The following is a 9,048-nucleotide window of genomic DNA, read 5'->3' on the forward strand; positions in this document are numbered from 1 at the left end:
TAAAAAGTTTCCCCCTTTTTTTTTTGGGGGGGAGGGGGGGAATTGGCATTTTTTTTTTTCTCGTATGAGGTAGTTTGTTTTTTTTCGTAAGTTAAATATATATTTTTTTATTTTTATTTTTTTTTTTTTTTTTTTCTCCACCTGCTCACAATTCGCTAGTTTTGCTTATATGAAGGGAAAGTTTTTAAACCGTTTTTGGTGGGGAAAACATGTCTTTTTGTAGATGATAGTTTGAGAAAATCACTGTCCTGTACACACAATGGCAGTTTTCTGTTTTATTTTTTGTTTGTGTCCCCAAACATATTTAAAGTGTTTTTTTAACTGCAAAACCATCATCTGCACACACCACAACACACACACACAACAACACACACCCACCACACCACCACAACACCCACCCACAACCACAACACCCCAACACAACACCACACAACACCACACACAAACATTATTAATATATATATATATATAATTATATAATATATATAATAATTAATATATTAAATAATATATATATATATATTATAATAATATATGTATGTGTAATATATAATATATATATATTTTATTTATATGTAAAAAAAAATAAATATAATTATATGTTTTTATAATATGTTTTAATTATATTTTATTTTTTTATTTTTTTTTTATTTCATTTATTTATTTTTAATTTAATAACCGCTTGGACGGCCGTAAAAAACTTGTTTTGGAAGAAAAACCGATCATTTTTTTTACACGTAGGGATTACGCCCCATTGCTCAAAAAATCTTTTTTTCCTTTTTTTACCGTTTAATGGCACTGTTTAATTTTTTTTTTTTGTTTTTATTAGGCAGAAACCAATAACCGACAAACATTGTTTTCGTGTCCAGCTGTCGTGATCCGTGAAAGGTGGGGACATCAACCATTTTTTGCATATTTTTCACATCATTTTTGCATATTTTCCACATCATGATTTTTTTTTTTTTCCTTTTTCATCTTTTTCTATTTTTTGTTTTTGTTTTTTGTTTTTTTGTTTTTTCGGTTAGTTTTTGTGAATATAATATTTTTTATTAATATATATGGGAAAAAATTCCGGTATGTAAAATTTTGCCTGATTCAAATTTCTACGAAAGCTAGAAAAAAAAAAGAAGAAAAAAAACTGAAAATCAAAAATGTTAATTATGGCCCTTGAATAATTTTTTTATAACTTTACTTTTAGCGATAAGAATATTATATAATTGAGGGTTTTCATATATGTGCTGTATATCTCTTTTATAATAATATATATAATATAATATATATTATATATATATATATAATATTATATATATATATATATATAATATAATTATTAATATATATATATATATATATGAATTTACAAAAAATGCTGTGAAATCTAAAGCCTAAAAAAATGTATATGCCCAATCACACTTGGCCAATAAACTGCAAAACAATTTTAATTCTACAAAATATTGATTTTTTGTAATATATTTCCCTACAATTTCCCTAAAGCTCCTTGAGTAGTTATCGGTAAAAAAAAAAAAAACACCATAGGTAAAAATCTATGAACTTAATGAAAAGTTTACTTTTCAACATACAAAAATCCCTTAAAAATTAACTTTTCATAATGCATATTTTTCTTATTTTTTTTTTAAGTGTCTAGTGAGTATCTACAAAAGGAAAAACTACTTTATCATAATTTTTCAAAGTCTTTGTTTTTTTTTTTTTGGTTGGGCTTACAGGTAGATGTAATATGTTAATGCTTTCCGTCCAGTATTGTCATTAGAGAATAATTTTTTTAAAAAAAACAAAAATTATATTTTTTTATTTGAAAAAGAAAATCTGAAAAAAAAAAAAGAATCCACTTTTCTCACCGAACGGACTGGCCAACCATGACGTCCACCCAAAATCAGGAAGCGTTTACAAAGGTGCAAAAGATGCATCTCGGGATCTCTGCAACACTCCTCGTTTAACGCGTCCCGCAGAAAATTTTCGTAGTCATCTGCCCATACAATTTATCTGTAAGAATTGTTAATGTTTGGTCTCCTTACATTGTCTGAATATTTACTGAAAGAGTGGAAGATGTTTGTTGTTTCTGTCCAAGATATATTTTTCCCGTATCAATTTTTTTTTTTTTAATTTTTCTTTCAACGTACGTACCTCATTTTAGCTCAAATAACAGAGGGAAGAGGAAGGAGAGGAAAGCGAGAGAGATAGCTATATAGAGATAAGGGGTTGGGAAAAAAGAGGAGAAGAGAGAGAGAGGAGAGGAGAGAGAGAAGAGAGAGGAGAGAGGAGGGATAAAAGGTACAAAACACAGGAGAGAACAAGGAAAATGGGAAAAACGCTAAAAATAAAATTTGTAGAGAAAGAAAAAGGAATGGAATAGGAAAATACTGGGGGATTGGGTGGGTAAAGGGCAAGGGGAGAGGAAAGAGGAGGGGGAAAGGAGGGAAGAAAAAAGGAAAAGAAAATTCAAGTTACTCTAAGGTGCGTCCCCACCACTTTGGCACTGCCCCGTCGGGGAAACGCGGACACCAGATAGCGAACAGGAAGCGGGAAATGAGCGGGCGTCATGTGCTTGGCTTGCTCGTCGTTTTTGACAGTCAGGCGGGGACGAAGCTGGGATACGGGCGATACTTTTTCAAGAGGCTTAACAACTTTCTGGGGGGGAGTTTTTGTTTTTTTACTACTGCTGTTGATTCTCACACTCCTAGTAAACATGGGTAAATTACAAATTCATCCAAGGAGAAAGATACCTTTGGTGCAAACGCCATGTTTCAAAAAACTGTACCGCAAACCCCTCGTTTGTAGAATGTTAAAAAAAACGGATTTTGTACACGGAAAAAAAAAAAAATCTTCATATACGTGGGCCGGTTTACTTATGAAAGATTTTTAATGTGCCAGGCATACAAAGGACATATTTGTAATTTATGAATAAAATATTGTGGGCGAGAAGTAAAAAAATGAGTTTAACGATTAAGATAAGTGGACAGGAGAGGAACAGGGATGAAGAAGAGAAGGAAGAGGAAAAAGGGGAGAATAAGATACCATGCAAAAATTGAGGCGAGGGTTGAGGGAAACAATGTTGGGGTGGATCCCCTGTATTGGGGCCCTCCCCCTGTTTTTCCTTTGAGCCCCCCCCCCCTAAAAAACAACGAACATGGGCATAGGGGAGGGGATTCATCCGTATGTAAATCTGTTAAAATCTATTTAACACCCCATACTGCAGTTTCGTCTGAAATCGTTTTACAATGCTTTCCCTTTCCCCATTCCTTCCGTTTTTTTCGCCACAGTTTCGGGAATTTATATGTTGTTATTGGGCCATTCTCTTGGTTCTGCATTTTTTATCTTGCTGTAACACCATCATAATGCTTTTTACCGTACTGGATGCAGATTAACCTGCGTGGGACATTGGCTTTGGCCCCATCCAAGCGAAACGGTAAATGATTGGTGGAGTGGATTATTTTCACGCTTGTTTTTAGCAGTTTATCAGATCGAACAGTTTCCCAGCGGCTAGAGGCTACCACCGAACAACCTTTGTCGCTATCCACACAGATAAAACGGGCACATGGCAGACCGGGATGTAGTGAGGAAGTGACCGTAGTGGTTTCTCTCTAGAAAAACGTTCGGGCAGCGGCCTACGCCTTCTAAATTTTGGTTGTTTGGTTGGGCGTTTAGGTTTACAATGTCAACCCGACGGGGCAGTGCCTGTTAGTGGGGGATGGGGCCCCTTTAAATTTTCGGCCGGTGACGTATTGCTACCCAAAAATATTCGTAAATCGTTTTACCCAATGGACAGTGTTTCGAATGTGTGGGATGCATCTTAAAACAGTTGACACGTTTCACAAGTCAAATGTCCCAAGAAAATTGGTTTTTCTCGTAATAAAAAATTGAAAAAAGGATTGGATTTTTCTTGTCCTATAAATTTTTTAAAAATGCATTTGCACGACCCACAGGCTTTAGCGAAAAACGAGGGACTACCATTATGCAAAAATACCATAGTTTCCGGTATAGTTCTTCACAATATGCAGGAAAATTACTTTATAATCCCTGGTTAGATTTTCAAATACAGGTCTTCGCATTAAGCAGTAAATCCACATTTCAGAACAAACTAATGGACAAAGTCCACTAAACATCATACGGATATCCCAATTGGAAAAATTGCTGTCATAAACAAAAAATGAGGACTACTGATTTACGTTGCTTGCTAGACAATTTGCTTGATTTTTTTTAATCTCCATTCAAATTTCTATATTTAGCACTGGAAAGTTTATGAAATGTCTGTTTCGCAGGACAGGGCCACATGTTGATCATTTGAAACTGCACATTGTATGAACTCGTTTAAAATGTAGTTTTATTGTAATGATGCTCGAATATTGGAACAATGAAATTGTTTTAACCAAGTGTAGTGGGTTGTCCAAATCTTATGAAAAAGTTGTCCCATACATGCTCTGGAAATGCAGCATGGTCTGCTTAATTGCTTCTACGGCACTTTATAGGTTGTAATGTAATGCCAAGTTACAATAAATACAGATCTACCCGTCTCATTACACGAAGCCTCAACACCAGGTATCATGCAACACCCAAACCCAAAACCTAGCCTTCCTACCTTGTATGTTAGTTTAAACGCCAAACTTAAAGTGCCAACTTAAAAACGCGACATTAAGAAAATGTGTGGAGGGTGTTGTGGAGTCGGTGATATGCAGTGAATATCTTCATTTCCCTTTAACATAGGAGGACCAAAGCAGCTTTAATGTGTATTTATGACCATTTCTTATGTCTGAAGTTTAGATTATCTAGAAGCTTTTGCTCAAAAATAAATTCATTTAAAAAAGTCTTAAACTGACCTGTCAAGTAAGCAATCACATTTAGTCTATGCCTGTTTATTTAGTATAAACATACCATGTGCACCAATGTATTATTACCGATCTGATGGTTACTAGACTTAGAGGCGAAAAAATGGCCAAAATATAGCACCGGAATTTAAATCCACATTCTTTATTTTAGAACTTCATATGTGGGGGTACATTCTGTTCATGAGGCCGAAAGTATGAACCCAGGTAAACCGAAAAAACATCTTTTCTTGTCCTCTCGCTCCTGGATGGACGGAAATTACTTGGCATCAAGCGCATCATGGTCCTTCTTTCGCTGCTCAGAGGCAACATAGTTTCTGCAGATCAGTTTTTTTTGGGTGTTTTAACCGGGGGCGATCTTTCTATATTTAAAAGGGGGGGGGGTAACAGAACAAGCTTGGATTGACAAGTATGGTTTTTGAAATACAATCAACTTAGTTTGGATTGTGGTAGCTCAAAAACTATTTCCGAGAACTGAAGAAACTAGGACTATACCAATTTCATCTATCTGTATTGTATTGTATTATATTAAAGAAATGTACAAGCACAACAGTACACGGCCTTAGCTGAATTTCAAGTCCAGAAGGGTTACACTGATATGCATGGGCGGGTAGATCTTTAATTTTGTATGAAGAAGTGAAACTTCAATGGCATTAGACAACTGCAACTGAACTTACCTCGGTCTTCGCCCAAAGATATCTCCCTCCTCCTTCTTGGAGCGCACAGTCTTTCCTGTCGGAAGTACCTGGTCGTTATGTGTTTTGGGACCTCAACCTTGGAGATGTCAAAGGCTCTTGTGGCAGTGGCAATCAGGGAATATCTGATTGACACGGCGGAGTGGGCAGGCATTGATCTTGAGGGACCTGAAAAGCAAATCACGATTTTGTAGTACAATTTTAATTACATCCACATTTTTTTTTGAAAGTTAAAAACCGTGACACTTATCACAATACCAAAATAGAAAAAAAAAAAGCAAAATATCCTATAAAAAACAATAGCTAATCACACAACTTTAAACTACTACAGAACAACAAATCATACAATGCCCCCCTTCCATCTAACGGGACCAACTACTTACCAGTAACCAAGCACAGGCCGCCTAAACTAGCCTCTTGTCAAGACACACCCTTTCTTGCCCTTGTGAACACCAGCAACAATGAGTACACACAGTGCCTGGGGGATGGAAGGGAGGAGGCGCTTGAAGTTAGTCCGGGGGGGCGAGAAAAGTTCAAAACGATCAGTCCACCCTTGGAAATATAATCTTACAAGAACATGTTTCCCAAGCAATCACAAATACCATAAACTACTTAAGATACTTATTCTTCAAAGGAGCTAAAGCACATGGAACTTCAAGGGGTTTATATATACATTATATTTCCTGTTTTTTGGGTAGTCTAAGACCTCAAGTCTACATAACTTGGGCTTCCTCTTGCTGATGTATTTCTTGTTTCAAAATGGCAGCAAGTAGGATGGGGCCTTATTGTTCTGGAGGACACGGACGGGCATTGCCATTGGTAGCACCACAATGGGCTTCACAATGGTAGTTCTTCCTTCTGATGATTTCCTACAAAAAAACAAAGTTACATCCCAATCTACAATCCATTTTATGAGCAAAGTTTTCCATTTATAGCATGGTAATGACCTACTAAGCCGCAAGTGGCCCGAATGGTTAGAGCATGGACTCAAAGGACTGTCACGACGGCAATCTGAGTTGAGGGTTTGACTCACCGGCCGACGCTTTGCTCCTTGCGGCAAGGAACTTCACTCGATTGCATACCTAGCACTGGGTGGCCAAGCCTAGCCCAGGTCATTACTGGTTCCCAAGCCCGGATAAAATTGATGAGAAATGATTACCTAAAAGGTAACACCTGCACTCTTCCGTGGAAAGGAACTGGGGACCCTACAGTACTCCACTCCAAGAGCATCACAAACATGAAACTACAATTAAGTATCATGCTGTGACCACGGCGGTCCTCAGACATGAACTTACCTGTTATAAAAGAAGAAGAATGACCTACTGCTTCGAGTGAACACTTACGTTAATACTTAAAACACCAAGGTTTTTTTAAAGGACAGTAGATAATTCATATAAATTGCATAAACATTACAAGCAGCTTAACAATCTACAGATAACCAAGCTATTGCAACATGTGATGGTTTAGCCTATAATTCATCACCATGATTATTAGTGTGATACCATGAGTAAACCTATCTATGTGTTGCCATGTTGGAGGAGTTGGGGCCTTGAATATATTTTATCATGTGACAAGTCTACTCATTGGACTCGGCCTCTCCAACTTTACATAGGAATTTTATCGAGATGAATGGTCTCAAAATTGATCAACTAATACATGCCAAGGGGAATCCCTCTTTTTTTACCAAGGAATAAAAGGTCGGGCAGTTATAATGTATTTTACTACAAAAATTTCCAATTATAGTTTTATACAAATTTAAAATGTTATATTTATAGATCAAGGAAAGATTCCAAACGCATAAAAACTACTAGGGTATAAAGGCAAGGGGGGGGAAGGAGGGAAAGAGAGAGAGACGAGAGAGGAGAGAGACGAGATGGAGAGAGAGAGGAGAGCGAGAGAGAGAGATGAGAGAGAGAGAGAGTAATACTTCCTTTCTCACTCCAATCCATAACTCACTCAAAATGTAGAAAAGACTGCTATGTAATATAATGCAATTGATAATTAGCCTTCATTTTCAGAATAAAATGTTGGAAACAAGTACATTAAAAAATAGAGGACATACTCAATTTTGTATTGCATGGTTGAGGAAATTACAGGGAAAGATCCCATTATAAGAAAGCCAACATCAATCACTATTGTCCTGCCTGCTACAGCATTTTGAGGGCCAATCACTTTAGACACCATGCCTTCATTTCATTTCAACGTTTGTCAAGAATAGGTACTAGGAAGGAGCAATATTTCAAAACTGCAAATATACCCAGAATTTTATTGTCACTGCTTTATCCCCCTACCCTGGTAATATCAGTTCAAAGCTTGCAGTGAAAGGTTACCTAGAGAAATAGGCTACAGTGGCAATCACTCCACTGTTTTGTGGCAGTACTTAAAGGCAGCATTTAGGCCTACTCCCATAGCAATGGGACCAGCACAGCTAAATTGTAGGTCTGTGGAACTAGAACCCACCAATGCAGGAAGAGGAGGTGCGGCCACGTCACAAGGATATGTGGATCCCTGGCCCAGGGACTGGGGCCCTTCTTGGTAAAGGGTAATGGAGAAAAGCATTCATTTCTAATCATCTTGTCATCACCCCTGAAGGCTCTCCAGGTACTCATAAAATAATTTAAAGAAATTCAATCTATTTTGCAGCTGCATTGTTGGAGCTCATTCTGGGTTAGCTTGAAAAAGCTAGAATAAAGTTGATAAAGTAAAGCTAAACAGGACAATTCTTGAACAAACCTGTTATACACACAAGTTTGGAAGGATGATAGACCTACCTTCTTGCCCTTTCCAGATCCTGTAACAAGCCAGCCTTGAGGGGTTCTTGCCGCAGAGGTTCCTTTCTGCTTGGGCTTCTTCTCCTTAACTGGCTTAGGGCTTGGCTTGGTCTTGTCCTTAGGCTTGGTACCCTTTGGCTTCCTTTCCCTAAGCAGCTCCAACGTGGTTTTGGCTCTGACAGCCTTGGCTTTCACATCCTTAGTCACTGCCTTTGCAACCTTGGGTTTGGCAGCTTGGCATCAGCCTTTGGCTTTTCTGACTTGGGTTTCTCAAGCTTGGCCTTAGCAGGCGCCTTTCGGCCTTTTTGTCGGCCGCAGGCTTTCTTTGTCTCCACCATGGTTGCGCAAAGAAAAATATTAGTATGTCAAAGATAAACTGCATTATTTTCCAAGAAATTTTTATATGGCAAATTTATCTTAAACATCTCTACAATCAGTGCCTAATTAACCTAAAAACTTATCTGCTTGCGAGTATATAAAAAAAAATAACTTCTCTTCCAACCAGATTATGCCACTGAACCTAGATGTACACAAAATGCGGCGCAATCTTAAGCCCTGTTCCTATCTGAACAACCTATCAAATTTGTAACAATCACTGGGAGCCTCATTATGAAGTGACACATGTAAAGGGTTTTGGTCTATGCTGGCAATAAAAGTGATGCAAGATCTGATGGGTTGGGGAGAGCATAATTATTTCCCCCAACACTTCCCAAAACCCCAAAAAACCCACCCTCCCACATGGGA

At 37.4% G+C, this 9,048-nt stretch overlaps 1 pseudogene; it reads right to left on the minus strand.

Annotated features, from left to right (window-relative positions):
• Positions 1 to 4,996: 4,996 nt before the first annotated feature.
• LOC119572023 lies at positions 4,997 to 8,642 on the minus strand (annotated as a pseudogene).
• Between the last annotated feature and the right edge of the window lie 406 nt (positions 8,643 to 9,048).

Source organism: Penaeus monodon, unplaced genomic scaffold (genome assembly GCF_015228065.2).
Source record: "Penaeus monodon isolate SGIC_2016 unplaced genomic scaffold, NSTDA_Pmon_1 PmonScaffold_916, whole genome shotgun sequence".
Lineage (NCBI taxonomy): Eukaryota > Metazoa > Arthropoda > Malacostraca > Decapoda > Penaeidae > Penaeus > Penaeus monodon.